This window comes from Falco rusticolus, chromosome Z (assembly GCF_015220075.1).
Source record: "Falco rusticolus isolate bFalRus1 chromosome Z, bFalRus1.pri, whole genome shotgun sequence".
NCBI classification, from domain to species: domain Eukaryota; kingdom Metazoa; phylum Chordata; class Aves; order Falconiformes; family Falconidae; genus Falco; species Falco rusticolus.
The window spans coordinates 52507501-52533221 of record NC_051210.1 but is presented as its reverse complement, the minus strand read 5'-3'; positions in this window follow the sequence as shown (position 1 = coordinate 52533221).

Sequence of the window (25721 nt, the reverse complement as noted above, 5' to 3'; positions counted from 1 at the left end):
TACTTAGGTAAATGCTGCCCTTTCACTCCTTGTGTGGCATTTACTTCCCAGCTGTATTTCTAACCAGTAATATAATTCTGTTTCATTAAAAATATAATAAATTATTCTGATCCTTTTATTTGATAAATTCTGTAATCTAAGGTTATTCAGATATAATTGTTTCCAAATTTATTTTATATTTCTTATAAAGAGCCAAATTTACGTGTGACATTAGCCAGACTGAACATGACATTAGTATATCTCTCTCTAAAAGTAGCCCCTCATTTGATTAATAATTTTAAATATTTTCTTTTGTTTTCTTCTCCATCATTTTAAGTTTAGAACCTGAACTGACAACAGTAATTATTAGCCCCGAAATACATGATCCTGCCATTTGAACTATTAAATTTCACCCCATTTCTGTTACTCTGACCCTTATGAGAATCAAGTTTTCCTACACATTGTTCTGAACTTCTTCTGGTAGTGTCTCTCAAATCTTAATCAGGTTGGCTTAATGTCTTTTGCCAAGGGCACTAGTGAAGATATTTAAGATCATGAAGAAATCTTTGAATCTCTCTTCTGGATACTCACAGCTCAGTGACTTTGCATTTTAAAACAGCATTGTATAATTTTCCCTGAGAAGTTCCTCAATCGCCTTACAATTCTTGGATTACTACTTGCCTTTTCCAATGTAGTTAGTAAAAATTAATCAGTGAAATCAAAATTTCAGTTTAACCCAGTCTTAGGAGAAAGTACAAAATTAGATTTTTTGCTATCCAACAGTTAGCAATCTGAATATATCCCTGGATACACTCAATAAAAGGTATCTCTACTTGAAAAAAGGTTTGGAATACAAGAGATTTAAAAGTAAAATAAAATAGAATAGAATAAAATAAAATAAAAAAATAAACCAAAACAAAATAAACAAAACAAACCAAAATAAAATAAAATAAGCAGCACAGTAACTGGACACAGTGCACAGAGATAGGCTTTCTCTGTAAACAGCTTCTTGTCATTACTGTTGTGCACTGTACTTAATTTTTGTCAAATTAAGTTCAGTAAAAAATACTGTAAGGGAGGACTTTTTTAGACAGGAAATTCAGAGAGTTTGCTGAGCCTACTTCTATTATTTCTATTCTCTATTACATTCCTTAACAGTGTAGTTATGTCTAAGGAAGGAAAACTTTTCAACCAAATAAATGAATACAACTCTAGTTGATGAATTCTTTCAAACAGCAAAAACTGATACTGTAGCTGTGAAAATGGATGGTACCACATACTTTGAGAATGTGTGTAATATAGCCAATGAAATTTTTTACAAAGAGAAAGTAATTTACAATTTCCCCTCTTTTATTTTAATATTTAATTTCAGAAAGGAAACATCCTGACTTCCTTTGAATGCATAATAAAATTATATAATTAATATAATTAAATAATTAGAATACCGTAGCTCTAAATTTTAGTGGGAAAAAAACCCAACACAACAAAAGCAAAAAGAAAAAAAACTACAAAAAATTCTATATCTGGTGCTCTGAAGGTATATCTAGGAACAGTATGGATTAAATGAGAACAGATTTTGTTTGAGTAGTGAAACAAACCATTGTGTTTCTGTCTGTTTGATTAGAGTTCTACCATGTTTCTATGAGAAAAAGTATTGTACCAATAAGACGAATTTTGTCCTGTACTAAGGCGGGGTGTGGGGGGGTAGGTAGGTGGAGAAGAGAGAGAAAGAGAAGAACAGAAGTAGATCATCCTAACAGCTTTTACAGCAGATACCATAATCCAGTGTAACTAATTTAAATTAAAAGGGGAAAGGAACATATATCAAATAAAAACAGTTTAAAAGGTGTTGTTTGACTGCTCTTTTCTGACAGTATTATCACAAATATTTCTGGGTATGTGCTTTGTTCTCCATGAGGACAAAAATATTCTGTGCATATCTACATGTACACACATTTTGCTGCTGGCTCTGTTTTGAAAATTAAACTTGTACAACCTGAAAAAAGAGAATGCATAGTAACAATGGAATACTGTAATATTAAAAAGCATATATATATAATATTTACCAGAGAATAATCACATTTTTAAAAGTACATTTATAGAGAGAAACTGTTCTGAGATTGTTCTGTACTTGCAGAACTATTCCTGATAGTTCATTTTGCAGATGCCTATTGTTTTTTATTTCACTGAATATAAGCATATTTATATTGTTTTCCTGAAACACTTTAAGTGTCATGGCTTGATATAGTCACAGAATATTTATAACTTCTGCAAGCTACAATGCAGAATAATAACACAAAGAGCAAAAATTTCAGCTTACAAAAAATAACTGCAATTTTTATTATTTTATTATTCAAGGGTATCCCAGGCGACACTCCTTGGGCGAGGCCAAACATATAGTCTAGAAATATTTATCTATTTTATTACCTTGAGAATTTAATATTTTTCACTGGGAGGTTTGAAGTTAAAAAAATAAAATTATAATACTATTTTAGGGATGTATAATATTTCAATCAAAAGCAATGTTAAGAACTTTTATTATAATAAATGAAAACCATTACATATGACTTAAAAATATACATTTTTTAATTACTGAAACATACAGCTGCTTTATAAAAATCACTTGACTTTAGAGCGTGTCTTGTCCTAGAAAACAGTCCATCTGTACTTTTACACAGACCTATGTGAGAATTAGTGAGACGACAAGGCCACAGTGAAAAAAATAATTTCTTTGCATGGGAAAGAATGTCTTTATTATTTAAAGCTTGATAAACCCTACATTTCATCAATCATTATGTCATAGTATATAGAACAGAAACTCTGGGTATTTCTAATTCCCCAGAAATGTAGATAAAATACTATTTTAAAGCAATGGAACAAGCATATCCATAACGTCTTTTCAAAACCGAATAAAACTTTCTAAAAACTGCTACAGCATAAGTAACCTTATGTATTTACAGATGAAGATATGTTTCTAGTCATTTGCACATTGCCATCTCAGATAAATGTATTCCTGATGTACTCAGTCACAGTTCAGAATTCTGCTCTTTTTCTCTCAAACAATGTAATGAAGATTATAATTTTTATTGAAAAGAACCAGAGTTTATGCATAAATTAATGACAATGTTGTGGAAAATTTCACCTACTTAGAGGACAGAATGATGGCAGCATTTCTGACAGTAACTTGACTAGCAATCAGCTCACAAGAGAGTTAGATGACTTTAGATAGTGATTTTTGACTTCAAGGTCATTTTCTCTGTCATGATGGTTGAACAAGCTGTCTCACTACTTTGACCAATGACTTCTAAAGCTGCAGGTCAAAGTTTGGAGTTCAAATTTTGGATCAGAAACTGTTGCAGTTCTACCCTTCTCATACATCTGACCCTGGAAATATACCTCTGTGATGTGCAGAAGAGCTCCCCTGAAAGTTAGAGGTACTATTTGTATTTAGTAAGAGATATTCTTAGCTACTTGAGGTGCTAGCTCTGGAATCTATTATCTACTGATAATGAAGTAAGACCTTTAAAGATGTGGGAGAGAGAGGACTATCTAAGCCTATACAGGGGGACTGTGTTTAACACAAAATTTTGACATTGTTAATGAACAGATGAATTTAAAGCTAGCAGTCATGGTAACACAATGCTTAATAAAATTGAAGTTCAGCAATTGCTGGCTGCAAAATAACTATGAGATCATTAATGTCCATTCAAAAGCCTTGCTCAGCTCTGTAAACCAATGTCATATGTAAGGAATTTAAGAAGGAAAGAAATAAACCTTTTCTTCTCTTATGGAAAGAAAAACAACGACATATTATGATTATCAGTTCAGTCTTTTAGTCCAAGAAAACATCACATTTGTTACTTCTACAAGAAAAGTAAAATCTGATCTGCTAGATAGAAATAACACTATAAATTAATTGTGGCTGCACTCCTTGCTTTGTTCTATTATACTGTGTTCCAGCCTAGAGTATCAGGACCTGACTGGTTAATGACATTTCTTCATTTAGCATTGTCTTTGAAAAAGAATGTCATTTATCCTAATACATGAAAAAGTGTTTCTGGGTTCCACTGTCCTCTTGTTTGCTCTTATCACCACGCACATGAGTAATCCAGTTAAAGGTGGTCAAATTTTAGCTCAGCCTTGGGATCTGAAATAAAAGACTAGGAAAGGGACTGATGCACTGCAGATTGTATTGTGGTACTTGCAGTTCCTAGTTCATATCAGTTGGTCCTGTTTCTCTAGGCCAGCACTCAAAAAGAGGCAAGGCCATTCACAGGTGGTGGAAAGACCTAGAGATTGCAAGAGAGTGGGAACACTTTTGTGTTGTGGGAACAAAAATCTGATGGCTAGTAAACCACCAAATTCTAAAAAATGTCAAATAACATTCCTGAATCCACGGGGAAGAAGATTTGCCCAAGATACCTGTGTATTGTTTAACCTGTTTTACCCTATACAGGTAATATAGTAAAATTACTATAAGCACTGAAGCACTTTTAGCATTCTTTCCTAATCATTTTTAGAAGTCTGATACACACCTACAGAACAACAAACTCAAAACAGACATTATCTGGGAACAAACAAGCCATTTCTCAGACAGGCAACATACCCTACCTTTTACCAAGTGGATGAGTTTGTGGATGGGTGTACGGTGTAACCTGAAGGTGAACACATTGAAGGTATGAAAAAGAACAGTGAATTATTAAGAACAGTTCTGCTAGCAAATCCCTCCCCATCCAGTCATGTGTGCTCCCTGCAACTGAATCAAAGAAGGAGTAGCAGTTACTCCTTTAGGTAAATCCCAGTCCATGGTTTTACACATAAAGACACTAAAATTTTCTGGACAACACAGACAGCAGGGCAGATCCAGAAACTGCTGTGTGTCATTACAGTAAGATTCCAGGCTTTGGAAACAACTTTTTTTACTTGGTTTTAGGTGTTAGGGTCAAAGAAGATATTTTAATGAAATATATATATAAAGTTGGTGTTTTTTTTAAAAAAAAAGGTCTCCAGTTTTCAGCTGTTTGTAGTCGATATTACAAATGGTCGTCATTATTTTTCTGCACTGAACATTCTCTCCTCCTTACAGTTAATGAACAGTAAATACCATAGTGATATTCACACTTTTCAAAAGCTGTTAGCTTATACAATGCTACAGCCACAGGAACAATTTCAGGTCCTTCAAGAACAAATTTGTAATTAATACCATGAGACTGTATATTGTCTTTTAGAAAGATGACAGCGAACAGCTCCATAAGGACAACACCTAAGGAGAATCTTCATTCTTTATTGGGTGCAGGAGGAAACACAGTGACAAAGGATGAGGAAGAGGCTGAGGTACTTAATGCCTTCTTTGCCTTCAGTCTTGTTAGACCAGTTGCTCTCCAGGTACCCAGCCCCCTGAGCTGGAAGACAGGGACGAAGATCAGAATGAAGCCCTGTAATCCCAGTGCAACAGTTAGCAAGCTGATACACAGCTTAGCCACACACAAGTCTATAGGGCCAAATGGGATCCACCCAAGAATACTGAGGGAGTCTGTGGAAGGACTCACCAAGCTACTTTCAATCATTTATCAGCACTCCTGACTAGGGGGGAGGTTCCAAAAGACTGGAGGTTAACTAATGTGATGCCCATCTGCAAGAAGGTCCAGAAGGAGGATCCAGGAAACTACAGTTTGACCTGTCCCCTGTGCTGGGGAAGGTTATGGAGCAGATCATTCTGAGTGCCATAACATGGCATGTACAGTACAAGTAGGTGCTCAGGTCCTATCAGCATGGATTTATGAAAGGCAAGTCCTGCTTGACTTATATGATCTATGACAAGATGGCCCCATCAGTGGATGAGGGAAAGGCTGTGGATGTTGCTTGCTTGGACTTTAATACAGGTTTTGAAACTGTTTCCCATAGCATTGCCCTGGACAAACTAGCTGGTCATGGCTTGCACAGGCGTATTCTTTGCTGAGTAAAAATCTGGCTGGATGGCAGGGTCCAAAGACTTGTGGTGAATGGAGTCAAATCCAGCTGGTGCCAGGTCACAAGTGGTGTTCCCCAGGGTTCAGTACTGAGACCAGTCCTGTTTAATATCTTTATCAATGGTCTGAATAAGAGGGTTGAGCGTGACCTCAGTAAGTTTATAAATGACACATTGAGGAGGAGTGTTCATCTGCTTGAGAGCAGGAAGGCTCTACAGAGGAATCTGAACAGGGTGGGTTCATGGGCCGAGGACAATTGCGTGAAGTTAAAAGAGGGAAGTGTCAGGACTTGCATTTGGATCAAAACAACCCCATACAATGCTACAGTCTTGGGGAAGAGCGGCTGAAAACCTGCCTGGCAGAAAAGGACCTGGGGGTGTTGATAAAAAGGCAGCTGAATCTGAGTCAGCATTGTAATCATGTGGCCAAGGTAGCCAATAGTATCCCGACTTGTATCTGAAACCCTGTGGCCAGCAGGACTAGGGAGGTTATTGTCCCCCGGTATTTGGCATTGGTGAGGCCACACCTTGAATAGTGTGTATGGTTTTGGGCCCATCACATTAAGAGGGATGTAGAGGTGCTGCAGTTGTGTCCAGACAAGGGCAACGAAGCTGATGAAGGGTCTAGGGCACCAGTGCTATGAAAAGCAGCTGAGGTAACTAGGTTTTTTTTCAGTCTGGAGAAAAGCAAGGCTGAGGGGAGATGCTATCACTCCCTACAACTACCTGAGAGGAGGCTGCAGTGAGGTGCGGGTAGGTCTCTTTTCCCAAGTAACAAGTGACAGGACAAGAGGAAATGGCCTCAAGTTATGCCAGGGGAGGTTTAGATTGGGTACTAGGAAAAAATTCTTCACAGAATGGGTGATCAAGGATTGGAGCAGGCTGCCCAGGGAGGTGGTTGAGTCACCATCCCTGGAGCTATTTAGAAGATGTGTACACGTGCTGCTTAGGGACCTGGTTAGGTGGTAGAGATGATGATTTTAAGGGTCTTTTCCAACATAAATAATTCTGTGATTTTATAATTCTAGACCTCTAGGATGTATTTTGTATTGTTCCAAAGATAATAAAGTTAGTTTCTTTAGTAGTTAATTAACATCATAATTACATATATATATATATATATATTTTACAACATGAGAAAATATTTTGTAATGTAAAAAACTCCATCTTTGTCTGATATGTATTGTACATACATAGCTTTAGAATATGCCAGATGGACATTTGTATAATAGAATAGTTTCAGTACAGACATATAAAGACAATATTTTACCTTCCCTTTTACTGTGTGTGTGTTGGTGATTTTGGGGTTTTTTTGAGTGTGCTTCCTAGTGTGTATTCTCCTCTACTTTCACCGTTATCTGAGTCTATCAAAGTATTTCTAGGAGGAACTTCATTCTGAACACTCCAGTAATAACTTTGACATTTATCCTATGGGTTATTCCTAAAAGCTTACTTGTCATTTCCCAGTGCAATTGGAGGCATTCTCAAGTTTCCAATTCTCTTGGTTTTTGTTCTTTGTTGTGTTGGCACTGACAAGTTTTTTTAAGACTTTCATCAAACCAAGACAGTAAGGAAAAAGCCCAGAGAGCTGTGCATGTGTCAGCAGATACTTTGTCTAGCAAAATCAGTAATTTCTGTTAGTATGTAAGAAGTATAACTGTCTTGCAGCTTGATACAGAGTTAAATCATATCTTAGATTTGGGAACCCAAGCTAAATTTCTGAACAGATCACAGTTACCTGTTTTTTAAGGAATAGTGATGGAAAAAACCACAGTGGTCTGTGTATTATACTTCAAAAATACAGAAATATGAAATAATATATTAGTCTTTATAGAAACTAATATATACAGTATAATCTTTATATGAAAATATTATCCTAACATACAAACTATTTTTTATATAAACTCTAACAAAAGTATAATTTTTGTATGGAGCCATGAGAAATACATTTTTGTATTATTTCTTGTTATCACTCTAAAATTTTTCCAGCTGTATGAAAACACAAAATAATTGAACAAATCTAAAAATAAAAGCATCATAACATAATGTTGTTATGAAGTTTTCTAATCCAAGGCATACAAAGTACATTAAGAACTGATTAAGAGTAGTGGCTCTGTAGTCAGAGGGGGGGGGGTGGGGGAGTGGGGTGGGAAGGAAAAAGACCCTTGTAGTTAAACTGAAATATTAGATTCCCACAGTTTTACTGCATCTGAACAGGTACACTGAATAATATGGTCCATTGCATGACATTTAGATTGCTATAATTTAATTTATTAGAAAAAATAGTCATATCTGCTAGGAATTCGGTGGCTTATAGATTTCAAGTGAAAAATAATTTCTAGTTCATCTGTGTAGACAAAAAGTTATAGTTATAAACAAAGATATTGGCATGTATATACCTATTCTGTGTAGACAGCCTCTACACACTGGGTAGGAAAAAGAATGAAACATGATTGACAGCCTATTATTGTAAGATTACTCAGATTTTGAAAATAGCAAGTGTCTTCAGAAGGATTCAAGCCCTGAGAGCGATTCCCTGACAGTATACTTGATGAGGAGTAAAGTTATTTACAAATTGTCCAGCAGGAGTGCTATTAAGGAGGAAGGAAAATTCACACCTTCTGGAGTCCCATCAAAATAAAACAAGTCTTCTGTTAAACTCTGAATATAGTTATGTTTCCCCCTACTTTACACTCTTCCCACCCACCCTGGATGTATATCAGTGATATATTTTATTGGGTTGCTGTCAAATATCTTCATGAGATTAGGTAACACACTGGAAAAAATAACAATGTTCAGTGAGTTTCTTCACTGAAATTCGATAAATACTAGATGTGTTGAAGAAACAGTCGGTTGCTCAGGCAGAAGAAGAATTCTCCTAAAGCAGAGGTTAGTAGCACAAATCAGTAAATTGGAATAAATTTTCTGCCTATCTGTCAGTAATTCCATATTTGTAATTCAGGGAGTATTTCACTTACAGACTGCAAACAAAAAGTAAAGCTACAGAAAAAGGGTAAATTGAACACATGCATATGTTGAACATGGCATTTTCAGAAGTGAAAAAGTCATACTACTACATCTCTATTTTGAAAAGTGCTGAGGACCCACTAATTCTGAAGAATATGAGGCTGTTTATTCAGATTTTAAAATAGTGACCTGAAGCTTAATTAGGCAAAATCTTACCATTATATCAAATTATCAAGACATAAATACTTCTTAGCTGCTTAATATTTTCCTGAAAATGTTTTTCTTTTCAGATTCTGAATGTGAAACTGAAAAAAATATATATAAAAAAAAAAGTGTAACTGAGATTTTAATCTATACTTGTGACAAGTAACCCTTTTGTAGATAGTGGTAAGTACCTATACAGCTGTCATTTCCATGAACAAATGAAGTATACACATACAAATGGTTAAAATGCATGCACACAACCGTATGTATCTTATTGACCCAGTGCACAAATGAGCAAAACATGCTCATTTGAACTTGTAAACAAAACAGGAGACTATACTTTGAACATAATGAAAAATAGTTCTAGATCGAAAAGATCATTACTCAAGTTCTAGAAATGTCATCAGTGCATTAGTCAGCTTCTTATCTGTCATGGGTACTTTGGCAATTTCTGAAAAATGGTTATGGTACATTAACAAACAATACTATAACTCCACTGAACTGCTGATTTATGTTGTCAAAAAATATTTGAAAATATTTATAAATTTAATAATAATAGTAATAATAATGATGATAACAACAACAACAACAATGTATCGTGCAATCAGTCCTGTTTCTGAAACAAAGTATTTCCAGAGATTAAAATATAAGATTAAACATTTAAATGAAAAAAAAAAAAAATTACATCCCCCTCCCCCCGTACTTATGTTTGAAAGAAAATAGTAGATCTGTGAGGCTGTGAGGTACTTGGTTTGGCAGACATTTACATTTTATCTCTTCCATCAGCTTGTCTAATATTACTTTATATTACTAATATAAAATTACTTTATATTACTTTATATTACTAATATTACTTCAAATTTTCCAGTATTTTTGGTCCTAGTGTGATTGCTGATTCTTTTTATTATTTTTTTACCTCTACACTTAATTAATGTATTTTTTTTTAATTTTCCTTTAAATTTGAGGTGTTCTTTTCTCTCCTTGAATGTTATACTGTGTCCCCAAAGTTCTTTAGATTTTGTTTTCACATGCAGGATATATTAGACTCTACATAAACACTGGTGTTAGGAGTAAAAAGCAGCTTGTATAAAAAGGAAGAACTAAACACTCACAGGTAACTCACTGATTGTGCAGGCGGAAGAAAGACAAGTAACAAAAAGAGACCATAAAAGAAAATAAAAAAAACCAAAGACGTAATTGTTTCTAAGACACTTTTGAGTAATTTTAGAAAAATGTAAAGCTAAATCTGTGTTGACCAAAACACCCTGTATTGGATGTAGGTGTCAAGATTTTGGTGCTGAGGTGTCACAGGGATGGCCACTGTGAGAAGAGACCAGTGGCTGCCCTGCACCAAATACAGCTGGTTCCAGCTGGTTCCAACCAGATGCACAATGGATTTGCTGCAGACCATAGTTGTATGCATCAGACACATTTGGGACCTCTGTGAAAATATACTTAAGAAAGGGGAAAACCCCCACTGGACAGAGATAAGGAAAAAATAAAAAAAAAGAAGGTGAGAAATTACGAAGGAAACATGAAGGCTAGAAAGGAGGGAGAGCAGGTACTCCCCGGAAGGGACTGCAGCCTGTGGAGAACTCAATCCAGTGGACAAGAAAAGCATAAGGAGGAAGAAACAGCACTGAGAAATTGCTTAATCCTGGCTGCAACCTCTCCTGCACTGTCCAATTAAGTGTACTCAGATGGGTAAGAGAGGCGTTCAGAGTGAGGCTGGGCCTGTGAAAGTGAGCCTGAAGAGTACAGCAAGTATTTTCCCTAAGTGTGTAAGTGTTTGTTTCTGTTTTGTTTGTTCAGTTTTGTTTCCCATTAACCAATAGTTAAATTTTAATAGTTAAATATTCCCTCGCATCATCCTGAACAGATACACAGTGTGCTAAGTGAAGAACTGGCTGAAAAGCAGGGCTCAAAGTGTTACAGTGAATGGGGCTATATCAGCCTGGCAGTGTCACCAGCATTGTTCCTCAGGGCTCAATTCTAGGGCCGGTTCTGTTCAATATTTTTTCAATGATTTGGATGAAAGAATTAAATGCACCATTAGCAAGTTTGCTAATGATACCAAACTGAAAGGTGCTGTTGACTCTCTTGAGGGACAACAAGCCTTGCAGAGGTATCTAGATAGATTGGAGAACTGGGCAATCATCAATGGCATGAAGCATAATAGGAGCAGATGCCAGATTCCACACCTGGGGTGGAGTAACACTGACCACAAGTATATACTGGATGAGGAGTGGCTGGTACCTACAGTTAATAGAGTTTTTCTCAAGATCTGCAAATAACAGTTCTCTTTACTTTCTAGTTAGACACAGCCATTCTGTAGTGGCTAAGCAGATATACATATATGCAGCAGCCCTGCAGAGAGGGACCTGGGGGTGCCGGTTGGGAGCAGGCTCAATGTGAGTCAGGAACATGCCCTGGTAGCCAAAGAGGCAAATGGCACCCTGGGAGGAATCAAACACAGTGTGACCAGCTGGTCAGAAGAGCTAACTATCCCGTTGTGTTTAGCATTGGTGGAGGCCTCACCCTGAGTAGTCCCCACAATTTAAGAACAATGTTAAGGTACTTAAATGCATTCAGAGGAGGGCCACTAAAATTGTGAAAGACCTGGAAGGACACGTGGGAATGGTTCGAAGTTGCATTAGGAGAGGTGCAGACTGGACATTGGGAAATATTTCTGCACTGAGAGGATGTTCAGACACTAGAATAGGCTTCCTAGAGAGGTGATCAATGCCCCAAGCCTGTCAGTGCTTAAGAGACCTTTGGACAATGTCCTTAACATGCTATAACTTTCAGTCAGACCTGAAATGATCAGGCAGTTAAACTAGATGATCACTGTAGGTCCCTTCCAGCTCAAATTATTCTGTTTCATTCTATTCTATTCTGTTCTATTTTATTCTATTATTTTCTATTCTATTCTATTCTATTCTATTCTATTCTATTCTATTCTATTCTATTCTATTCTATTCTATTCTATTCTATTCTATTCTATTCTATTCTATTCTATTCTATTCTATTCTATTCTATTCTATTCTATTCTATTCTATTCTATTCTATTCTATTCTATTCTATTCTATTCTATTCTATTCTATTCTATTCTATTCTATTCTATTCTGTTCTGTTCTGTTCTGTTTATTCATGTATTTTAATTGGTAATTAATTATTTTTCCAAGATGAATCTGTTTTGCCCATGAATGTAACTGGCTAGCAATCTCCCTGCCTTTATACTGACACAGAAGTTTTCTCACTCCTGTTCTTCCTATTTCCTCCCCCATCCTGCTGGTGGGGATGGTGGGGGTGATTGCATGACTTTGTGAGAGTGTGGATGTTGTCTGAGACGAACCCATCACTCTGACATTTTGATTTGTGAACTTATTTGTTTTGCAGTATAACTAGTGGTTTCACACAATACTAGTAAGAATCCACTTCTCACATGAAATAAATGTGTACCATCTGCTAAGGTTTGTGAACTCCCTACACAGGAAAATGTAAACTCTTCGTCGTTTTGTTTTGTTTTGTTTATATCTCCAAAAAAGGAAAGAAAATAAAGAAAGGAAAAGTTGTATGTTCAGAAAAACAATGTCAACCCCCTTACTCACCAAACTATATACAAATGTCATAATTTTCCAGCATAGTTTTCACTGCTGCTTGATGAAAATATTACATATTGCTCTTTGTAATTTTATGATAATATACACACCTAATGAACTATCAGGTCATTACAGAAACAGGGGGAACAAAACTGGCCTGACTTCAGCAGTTAGCTTGTCTCTTTACTTTCACATCTCTCCTTCCTCTTAGAAGGTAACTTCACATCACCAATACATAGCAAAAGAGAACTACCATTTCTGCTCACAAAGAAGACAGTGATAACAAGCACCAGAAGATAAACTTTCATTCTCATTCTTTATATACTGTTGCTGAATTTTAAAACAATGCAAAGTTATGACCAAGTCTACAATGAGATTTTTTAAAATGAAATTTGCAGAATTGACTGCCACAGAGGTATCTCAAATACTAAACCTTATCTGTTCAGTTGCCTTTTTCTTCCTGAGATTGTTAGCAATTACTCTATTGTGACCCAAAATTACTACTGAAGAAAAAAAAATCAAAACAAATTCCAAGCTCAAATAATTTAAAAGTTCAGGGCAAGCGTGAACTAATGCAATATTACAGTTGCATTCTAACCTGTAACCTCAAAACCATCAGTGTAGAATCAGTCCTGATCTATGAGAGTTTTTAAATACATGATGTTGACAACTACAGATCATCTTTCATTTTAGAGCTTGATTTTGAAAGCAAACCATAATACACTTTCTGTATGAGCTGGAGCAAACACCTAGGTTTTTGTTTGTTTGTTTGTCTTAACTCATCATGGAGAAAATAATTATGTTCTGATTAACACTACTAGGTTCATGATCTCCAGTGCATTTAAAGGTGCCTGCATTAGTGGTATATGGTTTTATGTTTTCATTTATGAGTTTTTTGAGCTCTGGGTCATTATGACTTTTGCATTTTAGAGCTCTCAAGGCTTTTCCATAGTTTGTTTCCTGTTTCCACAAGCTTATTGTCTCACTTCTATCAACCCACCTTAGGAAACTTGAAGAAATACAATAAATAATTGTGTGGAGGGGAACTATATAAGAAGGAAAAATTCTGAAAAAAAGGCCACCATACAGAAAACAGATATACATGAAGCTAGAACTCTGGCTAAGGACTGTGTCCTTTCAAAAGCAGCTAGGTATTCTACATATGGAAAAACACATGTCTGGACTTGGGTATCATATATGTAGATCAGCTTTCACTGTAGCTGGGTCACATCTTATTAGCTCCATTGTTGGCCAATCGCAAGCAAAGTGCAGCATAAACTTGAAAATACTGGTAATTTTGGAAAAAAAATGAACAACAGAGTGGGACATGTAGACAACTGGAACATGAGAAGACTAATTTGCAAATGCTTATGATTATGAATATCTTTTTTTCCAGTACAATCCTAATTTCAACTAGAATATGAAAAATTACAGATATTGTTTTTTTCATCATTGATGTTTGACTCTTGTAAACTGCAATGAACCAATACACTTCTCATATCCATAAATAACTTTTGCTTTAAAATATTCATCAATTTTGACAGCTTGGTAAGACAGCAGAGCAATAAAAGATAATAAATATTGATTCCAGTTCTAATAAAGTTGCAATTTTGAATTTTTTGAATGGGAATAAAATTGAAATATTGGTGATTTTCCAAACGACTACTGCTTTCTATTAATTTCTTCATCTAACAGGTCTGAAAAAAACTGCATGCATTCCTTTTTTAAGAGGTCTTGATAGGAGATATAAACACAGTGTTAATTGCTCAGCAAAATCACTGTTTTAATCTTGAAGTCTGACTTTGCAAACTCAGATTGGTATTGATGTTTACTGAATCAATTCATAATTTTCCATTATGTAAAAGTTAATCTCAATTTTCAATGACAACAACAAATTTGTATAAAAGTTAGAGACTTTCCTATAGTGATCAAAACTTTCATTTCATTGGCTTAAACAAACTACATTGAAAGGCACAGGAAGAAATCAAGAGCTAAGCAACAATAGATTTCAATTATTAATGTTATTTTTAAAAAAATCTTAATTTTTGGAGGACAGATTAGTACAAGCAAGCTAAATGTACAGAGAGATGTAGCCTTTCTCTGACTTTACACCACATTCGAGCTTCCTACAACATATAAGCAAACAGAAAACTGAATAATTAATTAATAAAAATTATGAAGGCAAGATGTATACTTGAAAAAACTTTAGCTGAACAGCTGGAACAGCGTATTTTATTAAGTACAATTACACTTCGTTCTTTGTTTACTCTAAAAGTTGGTGTTGTTTATGTTAAAGCAGAAGTGAATTATTCGTGCACATTAATCAGAAATACCTGAATGCCAAATTGTTTATTCCCTTTTTTCTCCAACTCTTTTATAGATGTATGCAGGTGTGGCAGTGCAGTTCACAATGTCGAATTATATATAAGAATATTAGTAAAATTTCCCTTTGAGTGCACGTGTTAGGAGAAGCTCAAAAGACTACAGAAAGTTGTTTTAGCAAGGTTTCTTCATATCAGAGACCACAGCTTTTCTTCTAGCATAAAAGTCTCAAAATCCTAACAGATAGTAGAGCCCTGTAACATCATTCAGTTTAGAAATGTCACTTTTGGTACATCTTCTAGCAATTTTTATGAAAATAACTTACGATTTTTCTGATGGATTGCTCACTTCCATGGGGCTGAAAATGGTAGTTTGTCCTAAAAATTTCCTTCTTTCTCCCATGGTGGACCAAATAAGTTGGTTCAAAAGGCATACATTATGAGGCAGTCACATGCAGGATGAAGTCTAATTTTTGGTGGATGGACATGGCTGAAATTTGGAATCTATACTGCAGAACTGTGTGAGTACATGTCTGTGTTGGTATCAAAAGGATGACACCAGAGCGTATGGCCATCTGGATGATTCTTTAAGGGAATTACTGTCAAGTGCTGCCATTGTGCTGTGTCAGTCTTCTGTAATTAATGTTTTTTTCTAAGTTTTGCCTACCATGAATTTTTGAGATTTCAGGTTTTAATGAAAAGTAGAAGTTTCCAGTCCTGGTGAGTACAAAGGGAATTTTGATAATGGATCCTGAGGTCATTTAATGGTTGTTAATCCAAAGTGGTATAAAAGAATCCTGTATTTTATCATAAAATGTAGAGATCTTCTGGTGCTTCCATCTTGAGAGTGGGCAACATTATTGAATGACCAGAGATCAAAAACTGTGTGGTGTCTGGTTACACTATACAAGGCAAAACCCAGTTTTGTGATTCCTCCTGAACAGTTTTTTTTTGGGCCTAAATGACTAACAAGGCCACGTAGTTAATATAGTTAAGTAATAGTTAAAACAGTAGTTAAGAGAACCATCACTGGTTATTTTTTTTTTAAGGTGAAAGTACAGCAGACAATGGAGGATTAAGACATAAATCCTAACCGTGTAAAATAAAACTTTAGCTGGAACTAAAGCACTTATGGGTGACCCTGAATATCATCAGACCAACCTAGAGGAATGTGGAGATGGTCATCAAGCAACTGACTTTCACTGGAAAAGGTTTGGCATTTTATAGCCTTACACATTCAATGCAGCTACTTTTCCTTACAGTGGAAATGAACATTGGATTAAGACTGGTGAGAGATGCAGATCTGCCTGTTTTTCCTAGGGAATCTAATCTGAGAAAGGAAAAACATTTTCTCCATAGTGTTTCATATGGTCATGGACTGCTGTTACAACTTGCATCGTGATGGCTATGATTGTAGGAGAGTTGATATTGACCCTCAAATGAATACCACAATCTGAAAAATTGCTGATTGGGTCGTGTGTCCCACCCCCCCCCACCCCCCCACCCCCACCCCCATATATTTTACAGATGCTCCTGTGGATCTTGTCTTCTACTGAATGAAATTAAAGAAGTCATCAAAGTACAATTCCATAGCTCAGCCTAGTGGTTAAAAAAGTATTAAGTGCATTTTGGGGTTTGCATCATTAAGTGTTCTACAAAAATTTTCTACCACATGCCCTAGTAAACAACAAAAATGCTTTAAACCTGGAAAAAAAAGCAACTTTGAATTAATTTCAGAAGGTGAATTTAACTTGATCTTTTATATTTCCTTTGCCCTCATAATAAAAGACTACAAGCAAAATGACACAGACCAAGTTAAAATTTCTTCTGAATTTTTTAAGATCATTCTCAGATTTCAGTGCTAGAAGGCACATGAAAAAGGTAAAAGCCATTTCCCACAGATTGTACAGCAGCATTCTGTGGGTGCCACTGAATATTTCCTACTTTGCTCTACTCACTGGGTGTGACCTTTCTTTGACTGCATAAAATGCATTTCTTATTTAACTGGTTGAAATCTCTCTCGAGCTGCAGATGCAACAAGCTCTCGCAGCACCCAGCTCAGCCTCAGGATCCTCAGGATGTTAGGAAATTTTAGAACTATGCATGGATGCAGCCTCAGTGTGTGTTTTGTGGACTGGAGTATAAAAAGAATGAAGTTAATTTTCTGCTGGGAAGAAGATATGCTCGGCTTCTTTCTGGGATCCACCGAGGGACTTGGCTGCTGCAGGGAACAGGCATGAGGGACAAGTTTTTACATGTTTGTTGGAGCCGTGTAAATCTGACTGAATCTGCAGTATTCCTGAGAGCTGTGAATCTAAAGATTCTCAGTGTGTGAACTTCCTGAGTGGAATTTTTTACTAGATTACATTCATAAAATATATCCTTTTAATTACCATAGCTTTAAATCATGCTTTGTTGTTGAATCAAACATGAATATATTGACAACTCAGATATGCTAAATGTGCTGAACTGTCATACATAAATCTGCATTCATCTTCCACCCTTTTTTTTTTTTTAACATTTCTGAAGTTTTAAAGGAATGTCTTATGAAAAGAGAACCATCTGAAAATGCATTAATGAAAGATTTCAAAATGTTTTCCAAGAAGAGAGGTGGTGATATAAAAAGTCAGCAGGGAACAGCAACACTTGCATCTCAATTTGTTTATTCTTTACCAAAGCTCACTTGATTTAGATGCAGCATCCATGCTTACGTTGCTTTTTGCTAATTCACTTGTTAATTCACTATGAACAAGGGGAAGATTCTCTGAAACTGAATATGTGGGACAAGTGCTGAAATTTCTATTGCATGCATTCACTTGGCTAGAAATACATCCATATGTGCAATATAAAATTTAATGATCATGTTAAATATTTAAGTGTTAGCAAAATACACCAGCACCTGCCTCCTCCCATACAGTACTTGATGGCTTACATATTGCAATTCTTGTTTTTCAAAAAGCACTTTTTATAAATACTTCTTAATCACAAAATAAAAGTGAGCAATAATCACTTGAACATCTGATATAGTTGGCCTTGTTTTGCTGTCATTGACTTTATGAAATTGTTCTTGGTTCACTTTAATGTGGCACCAGCAGGTTGAGGGAGGTGATTCTTTCCCACCACTTTACTCTTCTGAAAGTACTCTGTACAGCTCTGGGGCCCCCAACATAAGAAGGACATGTACCTGTTGGAGTTGGTCCAGTAGAGGGCCACAATGGTGATGAAAGAGATGGAACACCTGTCCTACGAAGGCAGGCTGAGGGAGCTGGGGTTGTTGAGCCTGGAGAAGAGAAGGCTCTGGAGAGACCTTATTGCAGCCTCCCAGTACCTAAAGGGGGCCTACAAGGAAGCTGGAGAGGGACTTTTTAGAAGGGCTTGTAGTGATAGGGCAAGGGTAAGGGCTTTAAACTGAGAGAGGGTAGATTTAGATTAAGTATTAGGAAGAAATCCTTTACTATGATTGTGGTGAGACACTGTTAACAGGTTGCCTGGGGAAGTTGCCTAGGGATGCCCCATCCCTGGAAGTGTTCAAGCTCAGGCTGGATGGGGTTTTGAGCAACCTGGTCTAGTGGAAGGTGTCCCTGGCCATGGCAGGGGGGTTGGTCTGGATTATCTTTGAAGGACCCTGCCAACTCAAACCATTCTATGATTCTAAGCCTTAGCACTTTTAACATTTCTCACATAGGATGTATCAGAATGCTGTATGAATTTTACATCCCTGCTAGTGAGCTTTCATTCAAGGTAGAAAGAATGACAGTAGTGTAAATATATTGATAGCACAAAAATTTATTTGACACACTAACAGTCTTGACCCATAAGCTATCAAAGAGATAATTGAATTTTTAAAATCTTTACATTTTAATATTATGCATAGTTTATATGTTTATATAGTTTCAACATGGAAAAACGATCACATAGAACAATACAAAAGAATCTGGAAAAATACTGTTATCTTTTGAGACCAACATGGCATGATCATTATTCATTCTCATTTTGTAGGGGCGGTGTGCATAATGAGGGATAGGAAGCTTAAAAAAGGGTAGTCCTAGGCATCACTGGTATACAGCTTAGGTCTCACTAGTTTCTGCAGTGTGAAACAAACAGGATTTCCTACTACTTTCACTCCTTCAGCATTCTCCCCTCCATTCATTTCAAAGTGCCTGGATGTTGTCTGGAAAGGTATGCACTTCTACCATGTGATGCTGGCAGCACTTCTATTGGCTTCTACTACTGCCTCTCAACACTTGCACACATGACGGAAATTAACTGGTGTGCAAAGGCACAGTTATTTAAGAAGATGCTTCTTGAAGCTGCTTACTGAAGGTGGAACTCTAACCCCAAAAAACCCAGTGCCTTAGTTTTTGTGTTCTGTGATTAATTAATCCTCCAGTAATAATCTGTTTGTGATTTGTCTATTCTGAAAAAAGATCATACTCATATTCTTATGTCCTTTCAGAGGCAAACCGATACTCAGAGAAGTTCATGTGGCAGCCTTATAATATGAAAAAAGTACTCTAGGGAAACAGTTAAATGTTGAAACTGTATGATATTAATATGAATAGGGTTTAAATACATAAATACCACTTCACAGGTCAACATTGTATAGTCTAACATTAGCAAGTTATGGAAATCTTAAGATATAAAAGTAGAGCAAAATTAATTAGAAACAAAACCCACAGTAAGGGATCCTACTTTAACAAAATTGTGCAATAGAACGAATAGTTGTGCCCTGTCATTTCTACCTTAGCTGGAATTTGGGACAGCCATATGGATATCTAAGAAGTGAATATGACGATGTAAGGTCATATTGCTTTATTTCACACACAGAATATATTTTAAAAGAACCAGACACTGTACCAAAGGTAAAATCTAAAAATACTTGTAAATGCTATTTTGTCCTCCAGGTGGCTAAATGAAACTATAACCGTATTGATATAAGTGTTTGGGAAATGTGTAAGTATTTACTTTGACCTTCCAAACACCAGTAGCAATGGTGGGAAATAGTTCAAAACTTCGTTTACATTAATGAAAGTATCTCTGTACTCAACAACTGTCCTTTGCAATAAAGAAAACAAATGTTTTCTAACATGTTTAGAATTCTGCTGTGCTGCTGCTGGTGGCTCCTAATTTTACTAGAGGCACAGCTCCTGAATGCCTCAGCTCATTACAGAGACAAATATCAGTCAGTGACAGGTAACTTTTCATTCTAACGTGCTTATGTCACTGATGTCTGTGCTTCAGAGATATTCCATTCTGCACCTGAAATTAGTTTCTGTGTTACAGCTATGAAGTGTGATTAAAAAAAAAAAAAAAAAAAAAGATACTGTAATTTAGATAAACCCCACTAAATGGCTCAACTGAAACAAAGCTGAAAATGAAGGTATAAATGGCTGAAGTGATTAAGACTGTCAAGTCCTCCTGGGTCCTGTTAGAGAATGAAATAGCTGATGGATTATTATTTATCCCTGAACGTGAGTTTTGGGGATTTAATTAAAGATGTTCTATTATATTTTCAAAGCCTATTTGAGGCTATAAATCAAAACCTGCAATAACAGAATGTGCTATTGTTAATGAAAAAATGGATAACTAGGCACTTCAGAGATGTCCATCTTTTAAACTCTTTAATTTTGCTGCTTGGCTTTTTTACTTTATAAAAGTCAAAGAAACAGGCGATTTTAAGAATGTTAGACTAGAAATAGAGAAAAATGAATCTTCTCTAGCTATTAACAATACAGCTTTGCTCACTGACCACTATTGTTACAGTAAAAAAAATAAAAGTATATAAATGTATGTTAAAATAAATAAGATGAGATCCCTACAATACGCACATGGTAGGATTGCAGGTAGGATCACAAATAGCAGGTAGCTATTGGTAAAACAGGAAATTTCCTGAAAAACTTTTTTTTTCCCATGAGTGAAGTTCTTCAAATATATGGAAAATACCAGTACAAGTGCAGCTATGAAACAGCATTCCAAAAGAAGCATGGACCACACTTTCCACTGGAGTAGAAATTGAAACAAAATTTCTGACTAAGTTTGCAGATCACAAACAATTTTCACAGTGTTTATACATACAGTGATTGGAAAAAATAAAATGAAAGAAAATGAAATTCCATGGCAAACTCTCCTTTTTTTACTTTTTTACTTAACTAAACTAAGCTAAAAAAAAAGACAAAAGAAAAATCAACCAAGACTCAGTGAGAATTGTGATGATCGGATTAGAGTCCAGAGGAGGCCAGGTTCATAATTGTTGTATCAAAGAGAAAGTTAAACCTTCAAGTGCAGCTCATTCAGTGATGCAAGTGGGAGGAATAAGGGGAGCTAGTCTTTTGAGAGGCCTGTAACTAGGAATAAAGGAATAAAGCAACACTCATATTCAGGGAAATACTGCGACATTGTTCTGTTCTACCAAAGAAAGAGAGTAGATTCACTGAGAAAAAATAAGCATTATTTACCTAAGTGTTGCGAAGACCCGTTATGAGGGAGCTTGGATGAGCCAAGTAGATTTCTGGTGGAAACTAGTTAGGTCTGTGTCTCCTCCTACCAGTTTTATGGAGCTGAGCAAGGAAAGATAGCATGGTCTGAGACCTGTAGAATCCCCTTCTCCATTGGCTCACACTTTCTTTATTTCCACTAGGAACACAGTGAGAACTCACTTTCCCTAGCATGAACTATGGTAGTGGGGTCATTGACCTGGGGGCAAAAATGCTGGAGTTTCTCATGAAGCATAGGGACACGATCAAGATTTTTTCTCCACCTAGTACTTACCTGCTGAACAACTCTCACAGCTCCCAAAAGATGCATAACTGCACAGAATAATTGTGTCAAGGCTGGGCTTTGTTACAGACAAATTTAGTTGAATTAAAGATGAGTCTATAATATCTGCAAATCTTCCTTTCCTTTTGTCAAGTTTAAGACTGGGTCAGCTACAATGAATCCCACCTCAGAATCTAGACTGAGAATCTTGTGCTAAGAACTAGTTTTTTATGTGTTTATTTGCTTATTTATTTATTAAAAAGTAGACAATTATAAACAAATGACTGCAGCTGACACTGCTTTGGCAAAATGAATTCTGTAAATTATACACATGGAAATACCAGTGTTTGACCCAATCCAAGTATTCTCAAATACTTTAGGCTGAGGAACATTGTCACATACAATAATGCTTACCAAAATGAAGGTGTAGGGCAAACCCCTCAAGAGTTTTGTTGTGTATTTAGCACACATTTTAAATCCTTATTTTTGACTATAAACATTTTTTTTGTTTCAGTTTTCTACTCTGTAAAAAACTTAAACCATAATTCATTTATCTTCACAATTTAAGAACTATAGGGAAGAAACTCCATATGTATCATATTTTTTAAACAAACATACCTAAAGGGGAATAATTATTTGTCTTAAAAACACTCAAAAGACCAAATACTTTGCATTATGCTGCTGTAACCAGTTTTGAAAATAAAAAATAAACTATGTTGACAAGCCAATAAGTAAGAGAAAATGCAAAGAAAAAACATGTAGGCCTTTATCCACCAAAATATTTTCATACACAAGGAGTCAAACATCAATCAGAGACTAATGGCATACTTGAAATTTAAACTCTTCTATGATAGGAGAATAATCTGTGTTATTTTAAAGACAAGCTGAGATATACTTGATATAAATCTAATACCATTTTTGAATGGAAATAAAAGGTACTTGATGATGATGATACCATGTGGCTTCTCATTGTAATTTTAGTTCTCACCATTAGATAGAAATGCTAATTGTCCATTCATACAATAGAAAGCAGCATATGCAATAAAAACAGAGGGTTCCAGTTCACCTAAATTATATAAAGCTCTTTAATGTGGCTTACTAATATTACTAGTACTTGCTGAAAAAAAAATCTATTGGAAAACTGCTTGGTTCAATATTAAAACAAATGTCTGTGTTATTTTACATAAATGACATATACCCCTCAAGTATTTTTGCATAACTTGCTGAAAGGAGCAAAATTTATGAAGAAGTTCGGTGGAAAGTGACAGGAAACTCAATGTATTGCACTCCTACCAGTTTCATGCCAGTATCAACAAGAGATGCCCAGAGCCTGAAGAAGGATCACAGGTCAGTAGGAGAGCACCTGAAGAGCAGCACAAAGGAATTCCATCTACCCCAGACAGAAAGTCAGCTTTATTAGGGGCCCAACTGAAATGCCTCTATGCAAACACATGAAGCATGGGGAATTTACAGGAGAAGTTAGAGACGTGCACACACCTGCAGGACTATGATCTTAATGGCATCATGGAGACATGGTGCAATGGCTCCTATGACTGCAGTGTTGGAATGGAAGGGCTTATTAGGAAAAACAGGCAGGAGAGACGAAGAGGTGGTGTCACCCTCTATGTCATTGACGAGCTGGAGTGCATGGAGCTCTGCCTGGGGATGAATGAGTAGCCAACAAGGAGCTTATAGATCAGGATTAAAGGGAGGGCAGGGACATCTGCTACAGGCTGCCTGATCAGGAAGGTTGGGTAGATGAAGGCCTTCTACAGACAGATAGGAGCAGCCTCACATTGACAAGCCCTGTTCCTCATGGGGGATTTCAACCACCCTAATATTTGTTGGACAGACAACACAGCAGGGCATAAGTAATCCAGGAGGTTCCTGGAATGCGTGGATGATTACTTCCTTCTCCAAGTGGTAGGAGTGTTAACAAAGAGAGGTGCTATGTTGGACCTTGCTCTCACCAACAGGGAGGGGCTGGTGGGGAATGTGAAGCTCAAGGTCAGCCATGAAATGGTGGAGTTCAAGATTCTCAGGACAGCGAGGAGGGTGCACAGCAAGCTCACTACCCTGGGCTTCAGGAGAGCAGACTTGGGCCTCTTCAATGATCTGCTTGGTAAAGTAGCAAGGACTAGAGCTCTGGAGGGAAGAGAGAGGCCCAAGAAAGCTGGTTAATATTCAAGGATCACCTCCTCCAAGCTCAGGAGCGATGGATCTCAAGAAAGAGTAAGTCACGAAAAAGCCAGGAGGCCTGCATGGATGAACAAGCAGCTCCTCAGCAAACGTGAAAAAAAAAAAAAAAACAAACCAAAAACCAAGCAAAAACCCAATAAAACCCACAACTAAAAAAACCCCAAGAAGACTCCAGAGTGCAGAAGCCGCAAGGACAGGTAGCCTGGGAGAAATTATCCAAGCAGCCAGGGACCAAGTTAGGAAAGTTAAATCCTGACAGAACCAAATCTGAGTAGGGATGTCAAGGGCAACAAGAAAACAAGAAAAACTTCTCTATCTATGTTGGTGATAAAAGGAAGACTAGGGAAAAAATAGGTTGTCTCCAGGAGGAAATGGGAGACCTGGTTACCTGGGATATAGAGAAGGATGAGGTAATCAATGACTTTTTTTGCCTCAGATTTCATTGGTAAGTGCTCCAGCCAGACTGTCCAAGTCACACAAGGCAAAGACAGTTACTGGGAGAATGAAGAACCACACACCGTAAGCGAAGATCAGGTCTGAGACCATTCAAGGAACCTGAAGGTGCACAAGTCCATGGGTTCTGACAGATGATTCTATGGGTCCTGAGGGAACTGGTGAATTAAGTGGCTAAGCCACCGTCTTTCATGTTTGAGAAGTCATGGCAGTCCTGTGAAGTTCCCACTGACTGGAAAAGGGGAAATGTAACCTCCATTTTTTATAAACGGAAGAAAGCAAGACCTGAGGAACTACAGGCCACTCAGTATCACCTCTATTCCTGGCAATATAATGGAGCAAATCCATCCTGAAAACTATGCTAAAGCATATGGAAAATAAGGATGTGATTGATGGGAGCCAACTTGGCTTCACTAAAGGCAAATCAAGCCTGACAAATCTGGTAGCCTTTTATGGTGGGGCTACAGCGTTGGTGGATAAGGGAAGAGAAAATATGCCATCTCCCTGGGCTTGTGCAAAGCATTTGACACTGTCCCATGTGACATCTTTTTCTGAACTGGAGAGATACGGACCTGAGGGATGGGCCACTTGGTGGATAAGGAATTTGGTTGAATGGTCACACTCAGACTGTTGTGGTCAATGGCTAGATATCCAAGTGGACACCAGTGAGGTGGCATTCTTCAGGGGTGAAGATTGGGACTGGCACCAATCAGTCAGCAACGTTGATCGTGGGACTGACTGTACCCTCATCAAGTTGCTGACCACACCAAGCAGTGTGGTGTAGTCAACACACTGCAGGAAAAGGATACCATCCAGAAGGACCTTGCCAGGCTTGAGAGGTGGCCTGTGTGAACCACATGAAATTCAACAATACCAAGTGCAAGGTCCTGAATATCATTCAGGGAAATCCCAAGCACAAATACAGGCTTGGTGGAGAATGGAATGAAAGAAGCCCTGCAGAGAAGGACTGGGATTTTTGGTAGACAAGAAGCTCAATATGAGCCAGCAATGTGCCCCTGTAGCCCAGAAAGCCAGCCACATCCTGGACTGCATCAAAAGAAACATGGCCAGTAGTTTGAGGGAGGTGATTCTTTCCCACCACTCTACTCTTCTGAAAGTAGACACTGTTAACAGGTTGCCTGGGGAAGTTGCCTAGGGATGCCCCATCCCTGGAAGTGTTCAGGCTCAGGCTGGATGGGGTTTTGAGCAACCTGGTCTAGTGGAAGGTGTCCCTGGCCATGGCAGGGGGGTTGGTCTGGATTATCTTTGAAG